Raw genomic sequence first — 22,000 nt, forward strand, 5'->3', positions numbered from 1 at the left:
CTTCACATGGAATGTCACCACTTCACAAAATGAAGAACAAATTCATTCCAAACCATTCATCCAAAGTGGTTATTTATTGGATTTAAATAAAATATAGTGACGCACAATGTACACAGTGACTTGTTGGGTCACTTCATCAGAAAAGTGCATCGAATGTCGCCCTCGAAGAGTTAACAGTCATTGCTTTATGTTCATCCTTACCAGTGTAGAACCATGTACATTTTTATTTGTTTTCTTTTCATCATAGTCAAATGTTTTTTATGTTTATTACATGGTGTTAAAAGTAGATCATTTTGTGCCGTTCATTGTCAGGTATTAGGATAGGTTCGAAGTTTTGGCATTGCCAAGGCAAGAACATATTCATCAAGATCCTTGATTCTCCGATAACGTCTTTCACATCAAACAGGTTTAGAAGTTGGTGGTCTGTTTAGACATCTCATCTTTATAGATGTTCCCACTGGAATTTAGATAACCATATACTATTCTGTATGTATTTTATCCTGCAACAAGGATGTAGTCATTAGAGGAAAGTCTAGACTAAGGACAGATTTACCATACACAAGAATAAACCATTGACGATACAACAGCCTCATTTAATGGCTTTTTATGTTGGCTGACGTAACCTTTGTGGGAGCAAACAATTGTTAATACCACCACTTGATTCCCATACAGTTTGTAGAGTATATTGTTGGCAGTTCATCCCCTGTATACATGTGATGATGTGCTACTGACAACGATTTATAGGACTGCATAAATATTGGGGCTGCAAACGAACGAGTGTTTACGCATTCCCTGGCTGGTGGCTTTTATGGTCAATGATCAGTCATGATTGGCTGATTATCAAACTATGTGCGAGAGACTAAATGATAAGTTCTAAAAATTTGCACACTAAGTCGATTTCCACATAGAAAAATTTGTAGCATGTGAATATGACTAGTAAAATCTCATGTAATTTCTTGAATGTGTAATCTCCTGTGGATCCTTACTGTGCAAACCCTTAGAAAAAATCCAACATAAATCTATCTTGGATGGAGTTACCATTGAGAGAACATAGTATTAAAAGTATTGGCTTCGTGAGCCAATAAGAGACAATGATTCACTCTCGAAGACTACATATTTTGGAGGGCTAGGAAGGGTTTAGAATAAAATATCATACTCACCTCTTCTTGGCCCACCTGTCACCTGTACTGTTGCCACAACTCACCACCCAGTCTTCCAGTCTTCGCTTTGGGTCTCCTGGCTCTGACTAATGCCGCCTATTATGCTTTGCATGGTAGCGTACGGCACGACAGAACATGTGAATATTATTTTTTATTCTTTTTTAACCCCTTTTCCCCCTTTGTTTATCATACTTTGTGGTTTGGAGAGACCTTAGTGCATAATAAGCATCTTTTTGGGCCACTTTTGATTAATGAAAAATTTATTCAGTCCAACTCAAACTTTTAGTCCGATTTGCATTAATAGACCCCTGATGTGAATGTTGAAAAATGTGCCCATCTCTAATTCTATATTTGTTGGCTCTAAGGCTCGTGCTTGCCACAGGTTTGCCAATTTAGCCGATACTTTTTGCAGTAAAGTACACAGTTAATTCCATCAGATTCTGAGCTCATTTAGCTCTCTTGTCCTAAGCAGTCCTCCATTTGTAAGGTCACATTTGCATGAAGATTTAATGACGGCCGGCATAGATTAGTACCGTTTTTGCCTAATCCTTCATCAGTACGACTTACATTTGGTAAGTAAGAGCCGTCCAGTCGCAGTCCACTAACTTTGCAAAAATTCCTCACGCGGACGGAATTTCTGAAATAGATTATGTATATTATAATCTTGTTATTGCTCCTGATAGATTGCAATTATGATTAATTCTTCCCGACAGCACTAAAAACTGTCAAATCCAGAAAAGGCCATAGGAGGAATAAAACATCTACCCCTGGGTAGCATTTGAAGCATATTAATAAAAGGTGAAGCCTGAATCAAAGTGACATATAGATCTAAGCCCAGATTGGGAGCGGGTATCTTTATGACTTCACTGTCCCGGCTTAGCGCAATTAATAGCAGAAAATATCTCTGTTATAGTAAACTTCTCGTTTTATGTCTAATGCCATGATACAGTATGCAGCAATAAAAACTGCACATCTCGCTTACACGGGGGACAGTCATCGGCCTTGCAAATTTAATTTTTAGCTTCACTAGGCCAGTGTATTGAGCCAAAAAAGTATTATAGCCTAGTTTAAATTTAAATTTAATGACATTGATATATTCTAAATATTCAATGAAAACGGTCGGACACAGATGCAGGACGCTAAGGGGATGAGGGAAAATGGAAGTTTGGAAAAGCGGGAGTTCTGGCTGGCAGCACACACAAATGACTTGAAGATGGGAGGTGGGAACGCTAAGGACTTGATACTGTTGTGTGATAGAACTGGGTCTTTATACTCGCCGGTCAGCAGTGAAAGGGTTAGAGAAGGGTTGGAGACTTGAACATGAAGATGTTACTGAGAGTATTCCAATTTAAAGAAAAAAAAAAGACTTTCCGGTAGATTGTTATATTCCGTATTCTCAGTTTGGAAATTTGCTTATTTCGCGGTGTTGAAAAATGTGGGAATAAATTCAAGACGAGCGCTATTATGTTGAGGTATGATGTGCATATATACATCTCAAAGTTAAATATGATCATTTGTTGAACTTATAATGCAGATGTTGTACTGTTATTAAGACCCTTGGCGCTAGTGTGGAAACTGTAAATGGCTCTGTAGTAAGGACACTGCCTGATACTGTTGTACGGACATTTTACATGCCTCTGATTTAGGGATGCTCTTACGGGTACCTTTCTTGGGACACTGTCTGGTATCACTTTAGGGATAAGTGGAGCAATATTACACTGTGGGGAACTTAGCCTGGTACTATTATAGAGGTACTATCTCTGGTAGCATTCAATGCACACGGAGAGCCTCACCACACTAGGGACACTGTGTAGTGCTATTCTAGACACAATGCAAGCAACACTATACTGGACCTGGCACTAGTCTAAGGGGACGGTTGACTTGGTGGCCTGTGGCTCATACTAATCTAGGGGGACTGTGGCTGGTACTATCCTGGGGAACTGTGACTGGTATGATTCTAGGGGGATGTGCTTACTCCTACTCTAGGAGGACTGTGGCTGGTACTATCTTAAGGGAATGTGGCTGGTATTATCCTAGAGGACTGTGGCTGGTACTATTCTACAGGGATTGTGGCTGGTACAATCCTGGGGGACTGTGTAAGCAACGATATACTGGACCTGGCACCAGTCTAAGGGGATGATGGCTGGTACTATTGTAGTGGGACTGTGCTTGGTACTACTCTAGGGGGACTGTGGCTTGTACTATTCTAGGTGTGCCTTGTACTAGTCTAGGGGGAATGTGGCTGGCAATATCGTAGGGGATGGTGGCTGGTGCTATTCTAGGGGGACAGTGCTTGGTACTAATCCAACTGTGGCTGGTACTATTCCACAGGCACTGTGGCTGGTACAATCCTATGAGAATGTGCTCGCTACTACTCTAGGTAGACTGTGGCTGGTACTATCCTAGGGGAATGGGGATAGTACTATTCTAAAGGGATGATGGCTGGTACTATCCTATGGGACTGTGGCTGGTACTATCCTTGGGGACTGTGGCAGATTCTATCCTAGGGAAATGTGGTTTGTACTATTCTAGGTGGAGTGAAGCTGTTGCTATTCTAGAGGGACAGTGGCTGGTACTATCCCAGGGCAATGTGATTGGTACTATTCTAGGGGGACTGTGCCTGGTACAATCCTGGGGACTGGGGCTGGTACTATTCTAGGGGACTGAGGCTGGTACTATTCTAAGGGGACGGTGGCTGGTACTATCCTAGGGGACTGTGGCTGGTGCTATCCTGGGGACCGTGGTTTGTATTATCCTAGGGGACTGTAGCGGGTCCTATTCTAGGGGGAATGTGCTTTGTACTATCCTAGGGAACTGTGGTTGGTACTATCCTTGGGCACTGTGGTTGGTACTATTCTAAGTGGACTGTGGCTGTTACTATCTTAGAGGGACTGGTGGGTACTAGTCTAGGTGTGCCTAGTACTATCCTAGGGGATGCTGGCTGGTGCTATTCTAGGGGGACTGTGGCTGGTACTATTCTACAAGGACTGTGGCTGGTACTATTCTACAAGGACTGTGTCTGGTACAATCCTGGGGGACTGTGGCTGGTACTATTCTAGGGGGAATGTGCTTGCTACTACTCTAGGGGACTGTGGCTGATACTATCCTAGGGGAATGGGGCTAAGGTGATGATGGCTGGTACTATCCTGGGGAACTGTGGCTGGTACTATCCTGCGGACTGTGGTTTGTATTATCCTAGGGGACTGTGACGGGTCCTATTCTAGGGGGGACTGTGCTTGGTATTATCCTAGAAAACTGTGGTTGGTACTATCCTAGGGCACTGTGGCTGGTACTATTCTAGGTGGACTGTGGCTGTACTATCATAGAGGGACTGGTTGGTAGTATTCTAGGTATGCCTAGTACTATCCTAGGGGACGGTGGCTGGTGCTATTCTAGGGGGACTGTGCTTGGTACTACTCTAGGGGGACTATGGTGGGTACTATTCTAGAGAGAATGTGCTTGCTACTACTCTAGGGGGATTGTGGCTGGTATTATTTTAAGGGGATGGTGCCTGGTACTATTTTGGGGCACTGTGGCTGGTACTATTCTAGGGGACTGTGCTTGGTACTAACCTTAGGAGACTGGGGCTGGTACTATCCTATGGGACTGTGGCTGGTACTATCCTAGGGGACTGTGGTTGGTACTATCCTATGGGACTGTGGCTGGTACTATCCTGGGAGACTGTGGCTGGTGCTATCCTAAGGGACTGTGGCTGGTATTATCCTAGGGGACTGTGCTTGGTACTAACCTTAGGAGACTGTGGTTGGTACTATCCTATGGGACTGTGGCTGGTACTATCCTATGAGACTGTGGCTGGTACTATCCTAAGGGACTGTGGCTGGTACTATCCTAGGGGACTGTGGTTGGTACTATCCTATGGGACTGTGGTTCGTACTATCCTAGGGGACTGTGGCTGGTACTATCCTATGAGACTGTGGCTGGTACTATCCTAGGGAACTGTGGTTCGTACTATCCTAGGGGACTGTGGCTGGTACTATCCTAGGGGACTGTGGTTGGTACTATCCTATGGGACTGTGGTTCGTACTATCCTAGGGGACTGTGGCTGGTACTATCCTATGAGACTGTGGCTGGTACTATCCTAGGGAACTGTGGTTCGTACTATCCTAGGGGACTGTGGCTGGTACTATCCTATGAGACTGTGGCTGGTACTATCCTAGGGAACTGTGGCTGGCACTATCCTAAGGGAATGTGGTTGGTACTATCCTATGGGGACTGTAGCTGGTACTATCCTATGGGGACTGTAGCTGGTACTATCCTAGGTGACTATGCTTTGTACTATCCTAGGGGAATGTGGTTGGTACTATTCTAGGGGACTGTGCTTGGTACTATCCTAGGGGACTGTGGCTGGTAATTTTCTAGGGGGAATATGCTTGCTACTACTCTAGGGGGACTGTGGTTGGTACTATCCTAGGGGACTGTGGTTGTTGCTATCCTAGGGGACTGTGGTTGTTACTTTTCTAGGTGGACTGTGGCTGTTACTATCTTAAAGGGATTGGCTGGTACTATTCTAGGTGTGCCTGGTACTATTGGTACTATCCTGTAGGGACTGTGGCTGGTACTGTTCTAGGTAGACTGTGCCAGGTACTATCCTAGAGCGACTGTGGCTGGTACTATTCTAGGTGGACAGTGCCAGGTACTAGTCTAGGGGTAATGTGGCTAGTTCTAGTCTAGGGGTTGACTTTGGCAGGTAATACTCAAGGTGGAAAGTGCCTGGCACTAAGAGAAATGTGGCTGGCACCATTCTAAGGGGCCTGTGCTTAGCACTATTCTAAGGGGTCTGTGAACGATACTATTCTAGGGGGAATGTGCCTGCTATTATATTAGGGGGATTGTACGTGGTAGTAGTCTAGGAGGAATGTGTCTGATTCTATTCTATAGTCTATTCTATAGTCCTGTAGGCTACTACCAGTCATAACAGTTGCCTACACAGAGTGAGCGAGCCATGCTTCTGCACTTTTTTCCTATATATATATATATATATATATATATATATATATATAACTTCAAAATAATTTTTGTACATCACCAAAATCTTTCTTTTTTTTGTTTTGCAGTTCTCACTTGCAAAATATCCGAAGCAACCAAAGGTAAGAAATTATCTTTATATCTTAGGATTATTTCTGGTGATCGGTAGAAAAGAAATCTCTAAGTGTCAGAAAAGGTCCGTCATATCTTTCTCCTCCTCACTGTGTCTGGCTGTTGAATAACTGGCTGAAGCAGGAGCCTCCCCCTTCTCTGCTTTGCCTACAGTAGGTCAAAAAAATCAAGTCCCAAGACGAACCTCTTCACCCTTCTTCCAGTTGAAAATGAAACAGGAACATAAACCCCTGCGTTTTTCCAGAATATGCATGGAATTTTGTAGTTTGACAAATAGGGCAACATTATCTACTTTCATTCATATCTAGGTTAACTACTAATTTAAAGATACCTATATAGAAATGTGATAGGCTCAAAATCAATGAATTTTTTTTTTTATTGGATAACAAAATAATTAAAAACATAGAAATAGACATACAAAATTCAGACATAAAATACTAAAGGTAGGCAAGGGATAATGACAAAACTCCTTTGTGTGAATACTACAAATCAATACAAAGTCATATTTTGTGCAATTACAGTAATGAGGACAGATACTCAAAAGGTACAAGCCAAAATAGCCAGTACTGTATAAGTTAAGACCCTGTATTTCGCATCAAGCGTCATCAGGGGGTTTAATTTACTAACTAGAGGGTCTAATTTAACAACCAACATTTATACATCACAATTTTTAACATTAGTGATGAACCTCTTTAAAGAGTTGAACTATTGGCCCTGCATACAAACTGTAATATATATATATATATATATATATATTTATATATATATATATATATTTATATATATATATATATATATATATATATATATATATATATATATATATATTTCAATAGCTTTCGACTTGATCTCAAGCCATGGTGATTTCATGGATGCATGCTGTGTAGGAAGATTGATCTTGTGCAAGCCTAGATAGGTCCACCAGGGTTTTCTCCACCTTTATCTTGGTAGCATTAAGTCATCAGGTTGTTGGTCTTCCTCTTCGCCTTATTCCTGCTATTCTCCCAACCATGATGTCCTTTTCCAGTGATTGCTCTTTTCATATGATGTGTCCAAAGTAGACAAGTCTTAGCTTGATGATACTTGCTTCCTTGATTTGTTGGTTCTTCTTGACATCCATGGTATTGATAACATCTTTCTCCAGCACCACATTTCAAAGGCGTCCATTCTTCTTCTGTCTTGTTTCTTTATCGCCCAAGTTTTGCATCCGTATGTGACCACAGAAAAGACTAAACTATGTACGAGCCGTGTCTTCATTGCCAGTGATATGTTCATCGATTTGAAGACCTTGTCCAGTGACTTCATTGTTGATTTTAGACTTCTTATATATATAAGGAATTGCTGTAATAAAGAGGAACTGCGTAAAATTTGGAGACAGATCTTGACCAGTGTAAATTGTGATGATTAGCTAAGGTTTATTATAAAAGATTACCATAATTACACCAATAACAGCTACTCGTGTACAGTGTAGCCTTGTACCCGCTCCTTCCCAAATCCGCCCGTCATTGTACTCAGTGACATTCTGACTATCACAGCTCAGTGACTTCTGCTTGTGATTGTTCTGCCGTTTGCAGATTGACTTTTATGATGATATCAAAAGATATTTTGACTTTTATGTTACATTTTATGCAATAACATAAACATTGACGCTCAGTTTCACATCAATAAACCCCGGCATGGACTAGCTTTACTAGGTAATGACCTGTGATTTTCAGGACTGTGCAAAATTTTCTTTATCTTCATGTATAGAAAGGGTGATATACTAAATATGACCTCTGTATGATATCAGGCAGATGGGGCTGTGTGTGAGTGACAGTTTCTTTGTTTAGAGAATTCAATTTTACCACCCGTCTTAAAACAACGAGCATCTTCACCTCCCAGGAGCAAACATCTTCTGAACTTTAACTTTGAAACTATAGTCTTCACCATTTCAAAGGAATGTATCATCAGAAAATGAACAACTTTATAGAGGCTTTTATGTTAAATGTATTATTTTTTCATTCTAATACTGCTCTTTAATTATATATACACACGTGGTCAAAATTGTTGGCCCCCCTCGTTTAATGACAGAAAAACCCACAATGGTCACAGAAATAACTTGAATCTGACAAAGGTAGTAATAAATAAAAAATCTACGAAAATGAACAAATGAAAGTCAGACATTGCTTTTCCACCATGCTTTCACAGAATGTTTTAAAAAATAAAACTCATGAAATAGGCCTGGATAGAAATGATGGTACCCTTAACTTAATATTTTGTTGCACAACCTTTTGAGGCGATCACTGCAATCACACGATTCCTGTAACTGTCAATGAGACTTCTGCACCTCTCGACAGGTATTTTGGCCCACTCCTCAAGAGCAAACTGCTCCAGTTGTCTCGTGTTTGAAGGTTGCCTTCTCCAGACGGCATGTATCAGCTCTTTCCAAAGATGCTCAATAGGATTTAGGTCAGGGCTCATAGAATACCACTTCAGAATAGTCCAATGTTTTCCTCTTAGCCATTATTGAGTGTTTTTAGCTGTGTGCTTTGGGTCATTATCCTGTTGCAAGACCCATGACCTGCAACTGAGACTAAGATTTCTGACACTGGGCAACAAATTTCTCCCTGTGCCAGATGCAGCAAAGCTGCACCAGAACATAGCAGAGCCTCCTCTATGTTGCACAGTAGGGATAGTGTTATTTTCTTGATATGCTTCATTTTTCCATCTTTGAACATAGAGCTGATGTGCCTTTGCAAAAAGTTCCATTTTTGTCTCATCTGTCCATGGGACATTCTCCCAGAAGCTTTGTCTCTTGTCAACATGTAGTTTGGCAAATTCCAGTCTGGCTTTTTTATGATTTTTTTTCAACAATGGTGTCCTCCTTGGTCATCTCCCATGAAGTCCACTTTGGCTCATACAACGACAGATGGTGTGATCTGACACTGATGTTCCTTGAGCTTGAGGTTCACCTTTAATCTGTTTAGAAGTTTTTCTGGGCTCTTTTGTTACCATTCCTATTATCCGTCTCAAATTTTCCTCCTGCGGCCACGTCCAGGGAGGTTGGCTACAGTCCCATGGATCTTACATTTCTGAATAATATGTGCAGCTGTAGTCACAGGAACATCAAGCTGCTTGGAGATTGTCTTATAACTTTTACTTTTAACATGTTTGTCTATAATTTTCTTTCTAATCTTTCTAATCTCCTGAGACAACTCTTTCCTTCGCTTCCTATGGTCTATGCTGAGTGTGATACACACCATGTCACCAAACAGCACAGTGAGGATCTGTAGCCCTATATACAGGCCCACTCACCTATTTCAAGATTGTAGACACCTGTGATGCTCGTTAGTGGACACAACTTGATTTAAAGGCTGTGACAAAGTCAATGGTAAAATATGCATCACTGAGGTTGTTAGCGTTAATGATATGAACCTAGGGAAAATGTTCCAGCACGCTAAGTGATGAGAAGGGTTAATCTGCCATTTTAAGGGTTAGGTTTTTTTGTGGACAGCTGAAGAGTGGGTGGGACTCTGTTCACCATATCTCCACCCCAGGGTGTGGTTTAGGAGGTAAATAGTCAGCCATTGCACAGGTGGGAGGAGGTGAGCTGTGACAGCACCTATTATGAATGGTGGATCCTGTGTTATCTACTGTATATAGAGGTGTTATCAGTCATTGTACAGGAGGGGGAGGTGAGCTGTGACATCACCTATTGTGAATGGTGGATCCTGTGTTATCTACTGTATATAGAGGTGTTATTAGTCATTGTGCAGGAGGAGGAGGTGAGCTGTGACATCACCTATTGTGAATGGTGGATCCTGTGTTATCTACTGTATATAGAGGTGTTATCAGTCATTGTACAGGAGGAGGAGGTGAGCTGTGACATCACCTGTTGTGAATGGTGGATCCTGTGTTATCTACTGTATATAGAGGTGTCATCAGTCATTGTACAGGAGGAGGAGGTGAGCTGTGACATCACCTATTGTGAATGGTGGATCCTGTGTTATCTAGTGTATATAGAGGTGTTATCAGTCATTGTACAAGAGGAAGAGGTGAGCTGTGACATCACCTATTGTGAATGGTGGATCCTGTGTTATCTACTGTATATAGAGGTGTTATTAGTCATTGTGCAGGAGGAGGAGGTGAGCTGTGACATCACCTATTGTGAATGGTGGATCCTGTGTTATCTAGTGTATATAGAGGTGTTATCAGTCATTGTACAAGAGGAAGAGGTGAGCTGTGACATCACCTATTGTGAATGGTGGATCCTGTGTTATCTACTGTATATAGAGGTGTTATCAGTCATTGTACAGGAGGAGGAGGTGAGCTGTGACATCACCTATTGTGAATGGTGGATCCTGTGTTATCTACTGTATATAGAGATGTTATCAGTCATTGTACAGGAGGAGATGAGATGTGACATCACCTATTGTGAATGGTGGATCCTGTGTTATCTACTGTATATAGAGATGTTATCAGTCATTGTACAGAAGGAGGTGAGCTGTGACATCACCTATTGTGAATGGTGGATCCTGTGTTATCTACTGTATATAGAGATGTTATCAGTCATTGTACAGGAGGAGATGAGATGTGACATCACCTATTGTGAATGGTGGATCCTGTGTTATCTACTGTATATAGAGGTGTTATTAGTCATTGTGCAGGAGGAGGAGGTGAGCTGTGACATTACCTATTGTGAATGGTGGATCCTGTGTTATCTACTGTATATAGAGGTGTTATCAGTCATTGTACAGGAGGAGGAGGTGAGCTGTGACATCACCTATTGTGAATGGTGGATCCTGTGTTATCTAGTGTATATAGAGGTGTTATCAGTCATTGTACAGGAGGAGGTGGTGAGCTGTGACATCACCTGTTGTGAATGGTGGATCCTGTGTTATCTACTGTATATAGAGGTGTTATCAGTCATTGTACAGGAGGAGGAGGTGAGCTGTGACATCACCTGTTGTGAATGGTGGATCCTGTGTTATCTACTGTATATAGAGGTGTTATCAGTCATTGTACAAGAGGAGGAGGTGAGCTGTGACATCACCTATTGTGAATGATGGATCCTGTATTATCTACTGTATATATAGGTGTTATCAGTCATTGTACAGGGGGAGGAGGTGAGCTGTGACATCATCTATTGTGAATGGTGGATCCTGTGTTATCTACTGTATATAGAGGTGTTATTAGTCATTGTACAGGAGGAGGAGGTGAGCTGTGACATCACCTGTTGTGAATGGTGGATCCTGTGTTATCTACTGTATATAGAGGTGTTATCAGTCATTGCACAGGAGGAGGAGGAGGTGAGCTGTGATATCACCTATTGTGAATGGTGGATCCTGTGTTATCTACTGTATATAGAGGTGTTATCAGTCATTGTACAGGAGGAGGAGGAGGTGAGCTGTGACATCACCTATTGTGAATGATGGATCCTGTATTATCTACTGTATATAGAGGTGTTATCAGTCATTGTACAGGAGGAGGTGAGCTGTGACATCATCTATTGTGAATGGTGGATCCTGTGTTATCTACTGTATATAGAGGTGTTATTAGTCATTGTACAGGAGGAGGAGGTGAGCTGTGACATCACCTATTGTGAATGGTGGATCCTGTGTTATCTACTGTATATAGAGGTGTTATTAGTCATTGTACAGGAGGAGGAGGTGAGCTGTGACATCACCTATTGTGAATGGTGGATCCTGTGTTATCTACTGTATATAGAGGTGTTATCATTCATTATAATTATGTTAGTGTTGACAAGGAAGGTGATTGTTGTAAAGTCTGCACAGGGCAGGAAACATGGCGTCATTTATTATGACTCATTCCCTTTAGATACATTGGTAGGCCTGATATAAAAGTAGATCCATATGACAAAAAACAATGGAGTATACGTGCATATTCATTAAAAAGTTATACATTTTATTGTACCATAATTCACAAAAAAAATATATATACAAAACGGAATCAGAAAACCAAAGAATAATAACAAACTCTTTCAGCAAGGGGAACTAGAGTAGCACAAACAGAATAGTGTGAACTTCTCATGATGCCATGATCAAGTAGGGGCTACGGTGTGGACCCTTTTGATGCCATGCAATGGGTAAGAGCTTGGGGTGGGAATGATTGGCACATTATGATCTTTTAGTCTCAAAGAAGGGCTAAGTTAATATTTATATGGATTTCTCTGCCCCTATATGTGCCTACCCAAATATGCACTATGCACTTTATTGTTACTTGGTCATGGCATCATGAGAAGTTCACACTATTCTGTTTGTGCTACTCTAGTTCCCCTTGCTGAAAGAGTTTGTTATTATTCTTTGTTATTATTCTTTGTCATATGGATCTAGGTTATGGGAGTGTCCTATAAGTACGTTCTCAAGATCTCTTCTTTATTGGCTCTTCCACTTGGCTATGAGCATGCAGGAGAGATCTAGGTTTATATTTTCCATTTTGGGCTTTTTTTATTTTACTGATATAAAAGTATGTGTAATTCAGTTTCAACATTTACACATACATAATCTGTGAAGGAACACCAACATCATCTTCCAGGAGCCCATGTTTAGATGTTATAATCCCCTCCAATATATATGTATCTAAGTGAAGGCATGGCGATGTCATTACTACCACTATCTTTTTTTTTGCAAGACTAAACTTTTTTTGTATATGATGGGAACGTTGTATACAAACTGTCTAAAAGAAAGACTGACTGCTGGCCGTAGCCATCAGGTACAGCTCAGCTTTTATTTTGCAAGGGCAAAATATGAAATGAAAGCTGAGCTGTGATCGGCTGCTATTACTAAAAAACAACAGAAAAAAATACCTTGCTAAGAACACATAGCGTTTGCAAGAAAAAAGGCAAAAACCTGAAAATGATCAAATGCAGTAAAAAAAATCCCTAAAATAAATGCTTTGTATTTAGTGCAATTAATAAACCGACCACATAAAAAACACTTATTATAAATAAGTTAATATAAAGAAACACCTAAAAACTTCCAAAATACTTTGTGTAAAGCAACATAGTGCCTTAGATTTTTTTTTTAATCCATAGCCTCAGTCTTACATACATCTTTTGTTTGTGACCATAGGTCTGCAGAGGAGCTCTATTCGCGAAACGGTAAAAGATTTTTAATCAGGTCTGTGTAATAAGTTACTTCATTTATAATCCTAGATTCATGGAAGTAATAAAATAGTGTAAATACATTGAAAAAACTGTCTTTAATTATCCTATATCGGACACCCCTAGAAAGTGTCACCTTGAAAGTTTGTAGAACAGAAAGAAATAGTAAAAAGAAGGAGTTTGCTGCCTTAAATTGAAAACCGGATTTTCCCTTCTACATCCCACCCCTCTTATTTTACTAGCTGACATTGTTTTCGAAATATTTCCTTTAGAGATTTTCACTGTAACAAAACTATCACGCTGACATAATAAAAGGCTTTGAATCTCTGCTGGTTAAAAATTGGATTTCAGGCTGAATCTGACTCATGTGGTCTTTTATTTTGAGGGGATAATGATTACTGGGGTTAAATTTTTGTTTCTGACTTCAAGCTGTAATTCCGGTTTAATGGTGTAGTTTGTGGCTCTCTGCATGCAGTTTAAGTCTCTGCATAAGTACTAAAATCTATTATTTGTCTCCATTTGTAGACAACATAATCGTGTTGGTAAATGACAGGAGCAATTAAGTGTGTAACATTATGAAGAAATAAGAGTTCCAGGCCTTAGGATTTCACTTTATTTCCAATTACAAACCTGATGGAATAGGAGCATAAAAAAATTCTAGGTTCCGCTCAGTTTCTTAGTGACCCTTTCGTCTCACATAAAAGATTGCTAATGCGTAAGTAAAGACAGAGACGAGGAATGTTTGTTCAGACTGATTTTTTTTTGTTTACAGAGAAAACTGAAAAAAAGGGCTGTGACAAAGTCATTGGTAAAATACTGGATGGAAGATATGTATCACCGAGGTTGTTAGCTTCAGTGATATGAACCCAGGGAAAATGTTCCAGCATACTAACTGATAAGAAGGGTTAATCGGTCATTTTAAGGGTTAGGTTTTTGTGGACGGCTAAAGAGTGGGTGGGAGGCTGTTCACCATATCTCCACCTCAGGGTGTGGTTTGGGAGGTAAATAGTCAGCCTGAGTTGAACTCTGTTGGTGTTCCTTAGCAGCAGATACCCGCAACCACATGGACTGTGCTATATGTTATCTTTTGTTTTACTATTATGCCAGTAAGGCCATGTTTATTTTGATGAACTTTGCACTTTTTTATGCCGTACTTTTTAATAAACCAGTAGAAGATTCAAACGAGAAACATTTCTGTGTCTAGCTCTGTGAGCAGCCAAGTGAGCCGATCCACCACAGGGCAAAGTTGGTGAAGTCTTCGTGTAGGAATTAGATTTTTTTTATGGACTGGTTAAGTCGGAAAGGGTGCACTGGTATGACTTGTGTGAGTCTTTATTAAAGATCAGTACGCCAACAAACATTATTAACTTTTTTTTAATGAAAATGGGTAAACAATCTACTATATAATTGTCTAAGGGTCACTTCCGTCTGTCTGTCTGTCTGTCTGTCCTTCTGTCTGTCACGGATATTCATTGGTCGTGGCCTCTGTCTGTCATGGAATCCAAGTCGCTGATTGGTCGTGGCAAAACGCCCACGACCAATCAGCGACGCGCACAGTCCAGAAGAAAATGTCCGCTCCTTACTCCCCGCACTCAGTGCCCGGCGCCCGCATACACTCCTCCGGTCACCGTTCACACAGGGTTAATGCCGGCGGTAATGGACCGCGTTATGCCGCGGGTAACGCACTCCGTTACCGCCGCTATTAACCCTGTGTGACCAAGTTTTTACTATTGACACAGCCTATGCAGCGTCAATAGCAAAAACATCTAATGTTAAAAATAATTAAAAAAAACAAAAAATCATTATATACTCACCTTCCGCTGCCTTTCCCCCCTCCTCGTGATGCTCCGGCCGGTCAATGCAAGTGGCACGTTCCGGTCCCAAGGATGGTATGCCAGAAGGACCTTCAATGACGTCACGGTCATGTGACCACGACGTGATCACAGGCCCTGCGGGAAGGACCTTCCATCACGTCGCTGTCACATGACCGTGACGTCATGGAAGGTCCTTCTCACATACTATCTTGGGACCAGAAGCTGCCGCCTGCAGTCGTCACGGTCATGTGACCGCGCCGTCATCACAGGTCCTGCGCGAGAAGGACCTGCCATGATGTCACGGTCATGTGACCGCGACGTCATCACACCCTGGGACTGGAATCTGACGCCTGCACCGCGCACAAGGCCAGAACTTCAACGGGCCTTCGGAGGGTGAGTATATGTTTATTTTTTATTTTAACTCTGTATACTACGTGGCTCTGTGCTGTATACTCCGTCGCTGGGCAATATACTACGTGGCTGGGCAATATACTACGTACATGGCTGGCCAGTATACTACATGGCTAGGCAATATACTACGTGACTGGGCAATATACTATGTGGCTGAGCAATATACTACGTGGGCTGTGCAATATACTACGTCACTGGGCAATATACTATGTGGGCTGTGCAATATACTACGTGGCTGGGCAATATACTACGTGGCTGGGCAATATACTACGTGGCTGGGGAATATACTGCGTGGCTGTGCAATATACTATGTGGCTGTGCTATATACTACGTGGCTGGCCAATATACTACGTGGACATGCATATTCTAGAATACCCGATGCGTTAGAATCGGGCCACCATCTAGTATTTTATAAGTGTCTTTTCAAGAGGAGTGAAAATTGAGTGCCAATTTTTGGCCAGGAGGAAATTTAAAAAGTGACAGCTTCTACTCTGAGCTACAAATTTACTTGGAGTGGCTCTCAAGTTTTACATAGACAGCCGTAGATTCTCTCATTCTAGATAATCAGGTTGGTTATGATAATTACCCTGATCAAACTGTGATCAGAGTTTGATCAGAGTATGAGCATAGTGTGGTCCGATTCTCTCGGAATTTCTCCAACTTCTTCATTATGTGAGACAGCGGAAATCGGATTGTACTCAGATATCATCAGAGTACAGTCCGATGTTTTCCACGCACTCATTGAAGTGCATGGCTGAATGCAATCCGAATATTGGATCAAACTCAGTCATGCAGCGATTTTTTTCTTCGGACACAGGAAAAAAAATCGGACATTGGAAAAAATGTCTGAGGAATAAAGCAGACATTTGCACGACCCCATAACATAACATTGGTCGGGGTGCGATCCGATGTTTTGTTGAATGACACTCGGACCAAAAATACGCTCATCTGCCGCTTCCCTAAGGATAACAAATTTATTTCTTTTAGCCACCCACCTAAATTATCTGTCTGAGCCAGGAAAGTTTAAATGATTTCCTGTCTTAAAATATTTGGGTCCAAGTTATTGGAGGCATGAAAGCTATTTTGATAGTCAATTAGTACTGAAAAAGTCATTTTGAGAATTAAGTGGGTCTGAAAGTCATTTTAAGAATAAGTTGGCACTCCAATTTACTTTTTATAGTCAACAGGTATTAAAAAAATCATATTGAGAGTCAACCAATACTCCTCCATTTATACAGTGGTGGTAATTGCATTGTCGTACAATTTTTTGGGGGTTGGGATGGATAGTTGATTGAAGACATCTCTAATTTTTTTAATTGAGTGACCCTAAAACTTGGGGAGTTGGGCAAAACTAAGACTGTAATGACCCCCATGCTGTTGAGAGTCAGTGACTGCACCTGGAGCTTCTAGCATAGCTCTACTAGCTAACTAATGAGATGGTAGATAAGTCTACTCTTGACAAACTAGTTAAAACCAAGAGGCTCGGTACACATTTTTGCAGGGCCAAATTGGAGTAGAGCCTCCTAAAAAATGCAATGACTTTGAAGGGGGAGCCACTATTGAGTATCTCACCTACACTATACTGTTCCAACCAAAGACTCTAAATATTGTGCCTCTCAACGAGTACCATTATCTGTCTCCATAATTCTTCTTAAGGTTGAGGTGCTATGCCTATGTACCACACTGATATGTAACCCATCTGCTCATGTACCTCATGAATTTGTAACTGCTAAGCTCAAGTGCCTCCTCCAAGAAGAGTTACTTGAGTTCACAAACTGTTTCTTCAGGGCAGACAACACTTGGTCAACCTACTCTTCTATTTGTCTTTCTATCTTGCCCAGCCTGTACCTACATCACTACCTCAGTCACTGCTACTGCACACTGTGTATTCCCAGCCAGAAGTATACTTGCATTACAGTGGGTATCATTCCAATTTCAGAACCTGCCCTCTAGAATTTTTTTCTTTCTCTGTCAGGGTTCCTAGAACTGAAGAACTATATCACAGTTCCCTGAGTGTCAAAAGTTCTAACTTTTTGTCAATGTCTAATGTCTCACTGCCATTACTACCTGACTCTCAACGGTAAGGCTAGTGATAATAATACTTATCATATATTCCTCTCACAATCCCTTTGTTACTCAAATAACAAGATGTGCAAACCACAATAGTTTTCACACCCAGACAGCTAGTCAGTCTTTCATTGGTGTCAAAACAAAAAAGAGTCAAAACCACACCCTTTCATATATAAATTGAAGGTCTCAGCGGACACAGGGGCGCACGTCCAAAACCAGGGAGCCCATCCCGGCCAGTATCAGGACCACAAAGAACAAAAAGACAGCGCCACAATGGATGGTGAAAAAATAGGAGCTTACATTTATTCTGCCTCCTGCAGCAACGTGTCGGTCAACAGACCTTGATAAAGGTCTGTTGACCGAAACGTTGCTACAGGAGGCAGAATAAATGTAAGCTCCTATTTTTTCACCATCCATTGTGGTGCTGTCTTTTAGTCTTTCATTGGTGTCCACCTACGATAAGGGTTCTAACTAGACTACCCCTCTCACTATCCACACAGCCCAACACTTTCCAAAACTATTCTTCTAGGACACAAACCTACTAGTCCAAAGAATTCCTCTCTGCTTCTCTACAGAACGAGACTGTAGCACTCCTGGGTAAAAGATTACCCCTGGTATAAATACTAGCTCCCCTGATCATGTCCACAGCACCAGCTGAGTTACAAAGGTATCCACACAGGTGGACAATGGTAGCCCACATGGAATCTTTGCATACCTAACTCCTACACTGCACCTATCTATCAGTCGTAGACAACTACTGGTCAGTTGGCTAGCTCATTGTCTTATCCATGATTTGCTAACTAGGCTTCATTTGGAAAGATAGGTGAGCCTTCACCAAAGTCAGTGTTCGACAGAGTCGTCAGTACTACGCAACTCCTCAGAAGCCACATAGTCACTACCGTTGACCTCTGGTCCACCTCTTCCATTCAGAAACCTTCCAGTCACTCTCCTCCTCACTGAAGAGGGACAAGTTGCTACTCCTGGTTACCAAGGTTTTGACCTATCTCCGACCACTGAAATCCTGGTTTAGCACCTTAGGCGGTAGACCACATATTCTTCCCAATGGCACCGAAACACTGCTAATCAAACCTGGTAGATCAATTTAAAGAAAGAGTCTACTCCAAGATCTACTGAATGTCTGGGAGAATATAGCTACACACTTATTTCTACAATTCTCCCTAGCTCCTCAGTGTGCAGCAGTTGCAGAATTTAACGCAGCTAATATTCAGCTGAACTTTTGGGGGGTTGTTAATCCCTGAGGCAGGTTCACGAGAAAGGCTAAATGTATTTATAGAAGTTAAAATCTGAAGGCACTCAGTAAATAATCAGGGAATACGGGACAAACATGCAAAACATTGATTTTCATAGAGCCTCCTGAGCTGCAAGATTAATTCATTTATCTAGATTCTCTGTGCTGACTACAAGAAACCTTTAGCAAATTAGAGTCCTTGCTAGAGACATAGGGTGAATTTGGATTAGAGAGGCGCAGGAGGCTGCTCCCGTCCCATACAGATACAGGGCTCTTTCCAATTTATCAGATGGACATTAATTTAGTTTTTTCCATTTTTCACACCCATAGATACTCCCTGTGGCCCTGGATTGTACTTTTGTGAGATTGGATGGCATTTTCATGGTGACAGGTTCACTTTATGCAGGTTTCACCCATATCTGGACAAACTGTAGGTCTCTTAGTAATATATGAGGTTTTTGGTTTCAGGTCAGGAGACCGGCAGCCAGTGACGTAACTAGAGTCCGACAAGTCTCTGTGCTGTAATACACTTCAGCAGAATGTGCGTCCGAGGAAGCACATCCAGTTGAAATTTGCACTGGCGTCGGCGGGTCCCCACCTACACGGGCCCAGTTGTGGTTGTGAGTTCTGCAGTCGCGGTCATTATACCCCTGCCTGCAGCTCGTCCAGGACATGTTGGTCCTTAATTGTCACATTGTAAATGGAGTCCGATCTGTGGACAGCACGGTACAGAGAAAAAGAAGCAGAGCAGAATGATACACAGGTTACTTGGAAAGATCCAGCATAACTTATATCTTATTCACTGAAATCCCTGGTGTTTGTAGATACATAAGTCTAGTGGGTGGTGCTACTAATGATTGACATCTGTCTCCACATGCACAGTCATACAGGTAAGGCTGTCAATCTGAATAGGACCGCCCACTGGACTCTTATGCATATAAACAACAAGGATTCCAATAAATAAATACAAGATTTACTGAAACTTTTCCCACAAAAATGTATATAAATCTGATCAGCTCTTCCTGCATTATAACATACTCCCTGCAGAAAGATACTATTTCCTTTAAGAATCATGTCAAATATTAGAAATATCATAACTTTTCATTATAAAAATAAATTGTTCTTTACTCACCCTCCTTGGGTCCATCATTGAGTTTCCGCCACTGCTCCCAGTGTTAGTTCTTTTCTGCAGTGCAGCCATTGTGAGCTTAGTTGTCAGGCAGAGCCACCAAGCTGTCAACATCAAGAGGGGGGGCTGTAGGAACGCAGTTAAAGGAAGCCCCCCATGACTGTGTTGCCAAGGGAACGCAGGGGAGCAATTTTTAAATAATAATGCAGGGAGAGAGGATTGGTTCAAGGGATGGGGAGGAGTAGGGGGGGTGGTCCACAATTATGGGGCGGGTTATGGGAAAAGTGCGGGAAAGGGGGCCATTACTTTTGGATAGCCGACCTGAGAAGACGTGCACGATGTCCTCCGTCGACGAAATCCTTGGGCAGCTGAGGGAGATGGCGAGGTCGCGGCGTGGAGGCTGGCTGGAGGACCAGCTGGCGTCATTACTGGGCAGTCCGGGTGCCCACGGGACCAGATCCAGGAGGACCCGACCCCCGGAGCGCTTGTCACCGGAGACTGGAGGGCGCGGCAGCCGCCGGCCACGGAGCCCCTCTCGGGACCCTGCGGAGTGTGCGGGCCGGCAGTCACCTACCCTCCCCGGCCCATCCTCCGGCAGGAATCCACAGGCCGGCACTGCTGGCGCTGGACGACGGCCGGGAGCAGCGGCGGCGCAGGCCCAGCGAGACGCGCAGGCCGCACCGGAAGTGCCTGGTGGAGTTCCGGGTCGAGGCTCCAACATGGCAGCAGTGAGCAGGAGCCGTACCCGGCGAGCAGCGGCGGTGTCTGCGGCGCCGGCGACGTCACCGGCGATGAGGAGCAGAGCACAGGGAGCGGCGGCGGGGCAAGTGAGGAGCAGTGGAGCAGTGGCGGGTACCTCGGGGTTTGAATCACCCCGGGGGCCCGGCAGGGGCGGCGCGGCAAGAGGCAGAGCGACGGGCAGGCGTACCTCAACCCCACAGCCTGGCCCAGCACGGCGGGGGCGATCGTTGGCAGTGGCTGGGGCTCGTGGCAGAGCCCAGCAGGAAGACAGGTCCGGAGTCGGGCTGGCCAGGTCCAGGTTACCCAGAAGGTCCAGGGAGAGTTCCAGTTTGCCTGCTCCGGTCCCCCCTGGTGGCGAGGAGGCCAGGGGCGCGGGCCTGGAGCAACACAGCGGCGCAGAGGATTCCGGTTCCAGGAGCGACCCGCGCGAGTTCGGTGATCGCACGGCTGGCGGGGACACAGCACCTGCGCAGCTTAGTCAGTATGCGAATAATTCTGTTGTGGGGTGGGATAGTGGTGCTCGGGCTGGGGATAGTTGGTATGGGGGGATTGATTTGGCAGGGAGTGGGGGGCCCAGCACCGGGGGGGGTCCCGGGGGGTCAGGGAGCTTTTGGCGGGCATGTCCCAGATTTTGAGGAGATTGGATGGGGAGGGACGGGATAGTGTGCGGTCGTCTCCGTTAAGTGCTTGGTTGCCGGCTTCTGGTACTGGTTCGGGAGTGGTAGTCGGGTCCGGAAGGGCTATTGGGGTAGAGCAGGCATCGATGGGAGGGGTGTCGGTGTCGGTACAGACTGACAAGGATAAAGGGGACAGGATTAAGTTGGATGATAGAGCTAAGGGGGAGGTTTATGTGTGTTTCGAAGGGCCATTGGGGGCTCATTTAAAGAAAGAGGTTAAAGAAAAAATATGGAAAGATGAATACGTAGAGATTTTCTCCTTGTTGCCCCTGGAGAAGTTTAATCTGGACAAGGGCAAGAAGGAGGATAGTAAAAAGGAGGAGGAGGAGAAGAGGCGTTGGCGGTTGATACCACAGACGTTTGCAAATTGGCAGCAGGCGTTCTTCATTTTGGCAGGTGTTATAGGGGAAAAAATCCGGAGAATTGTGCAGGTTTGTTCTGCTATGTTGATGCGATAGGGGAAAGCATACAGGGCGTACGGGGGTCAGGCGTGGTTACGCTATGACGAGCAGTTTCGGCAAAGGAAGGC

General features: G+C 43.2%; 1 protein-coding gene across 4 annotated transcripts in view; it reads left to right on the forward strand.

Moving 5' to 3' along the window:
• The window catches only part of ESRRG (estrogen related receptor gamma), a 1,109,342-nt gene that overhangs the window by 70,592 nt on the left and 1,016,750 nt on the right, over window positions 1-22,000 (forward strand). For all 4 annotated transcript variants that reach the window (XM_077282272.1, XM_077282267.1, XM_077282269.1 and 1 more), the window contains exon 2: window positions 6,236-6,268. The gene's annotated coding sequence lies outside the window, so the exon portion shown is untranslated. The remainder of the gene's footprint in view (window positions 1-6,235; window positions 6,269-22,000) is intronic.

The sequence above is a fragment of the Ranitomeya variabilis genome, chromosome 2 (assembly GCF_051348905.1).
Source record: "Ranitomeya variabilis isolate aRanVar5 chromosome 2, aRanVar5.hap1, whole genome shotgun sequence".
In the NCBI taxonomy this organism is placed as follows: Eukaryota; Metazoa; Chordata; class Amphibia; order Anura; family Dendrobatidae; genus Ranitomeya; species Ranitomeya variabilis.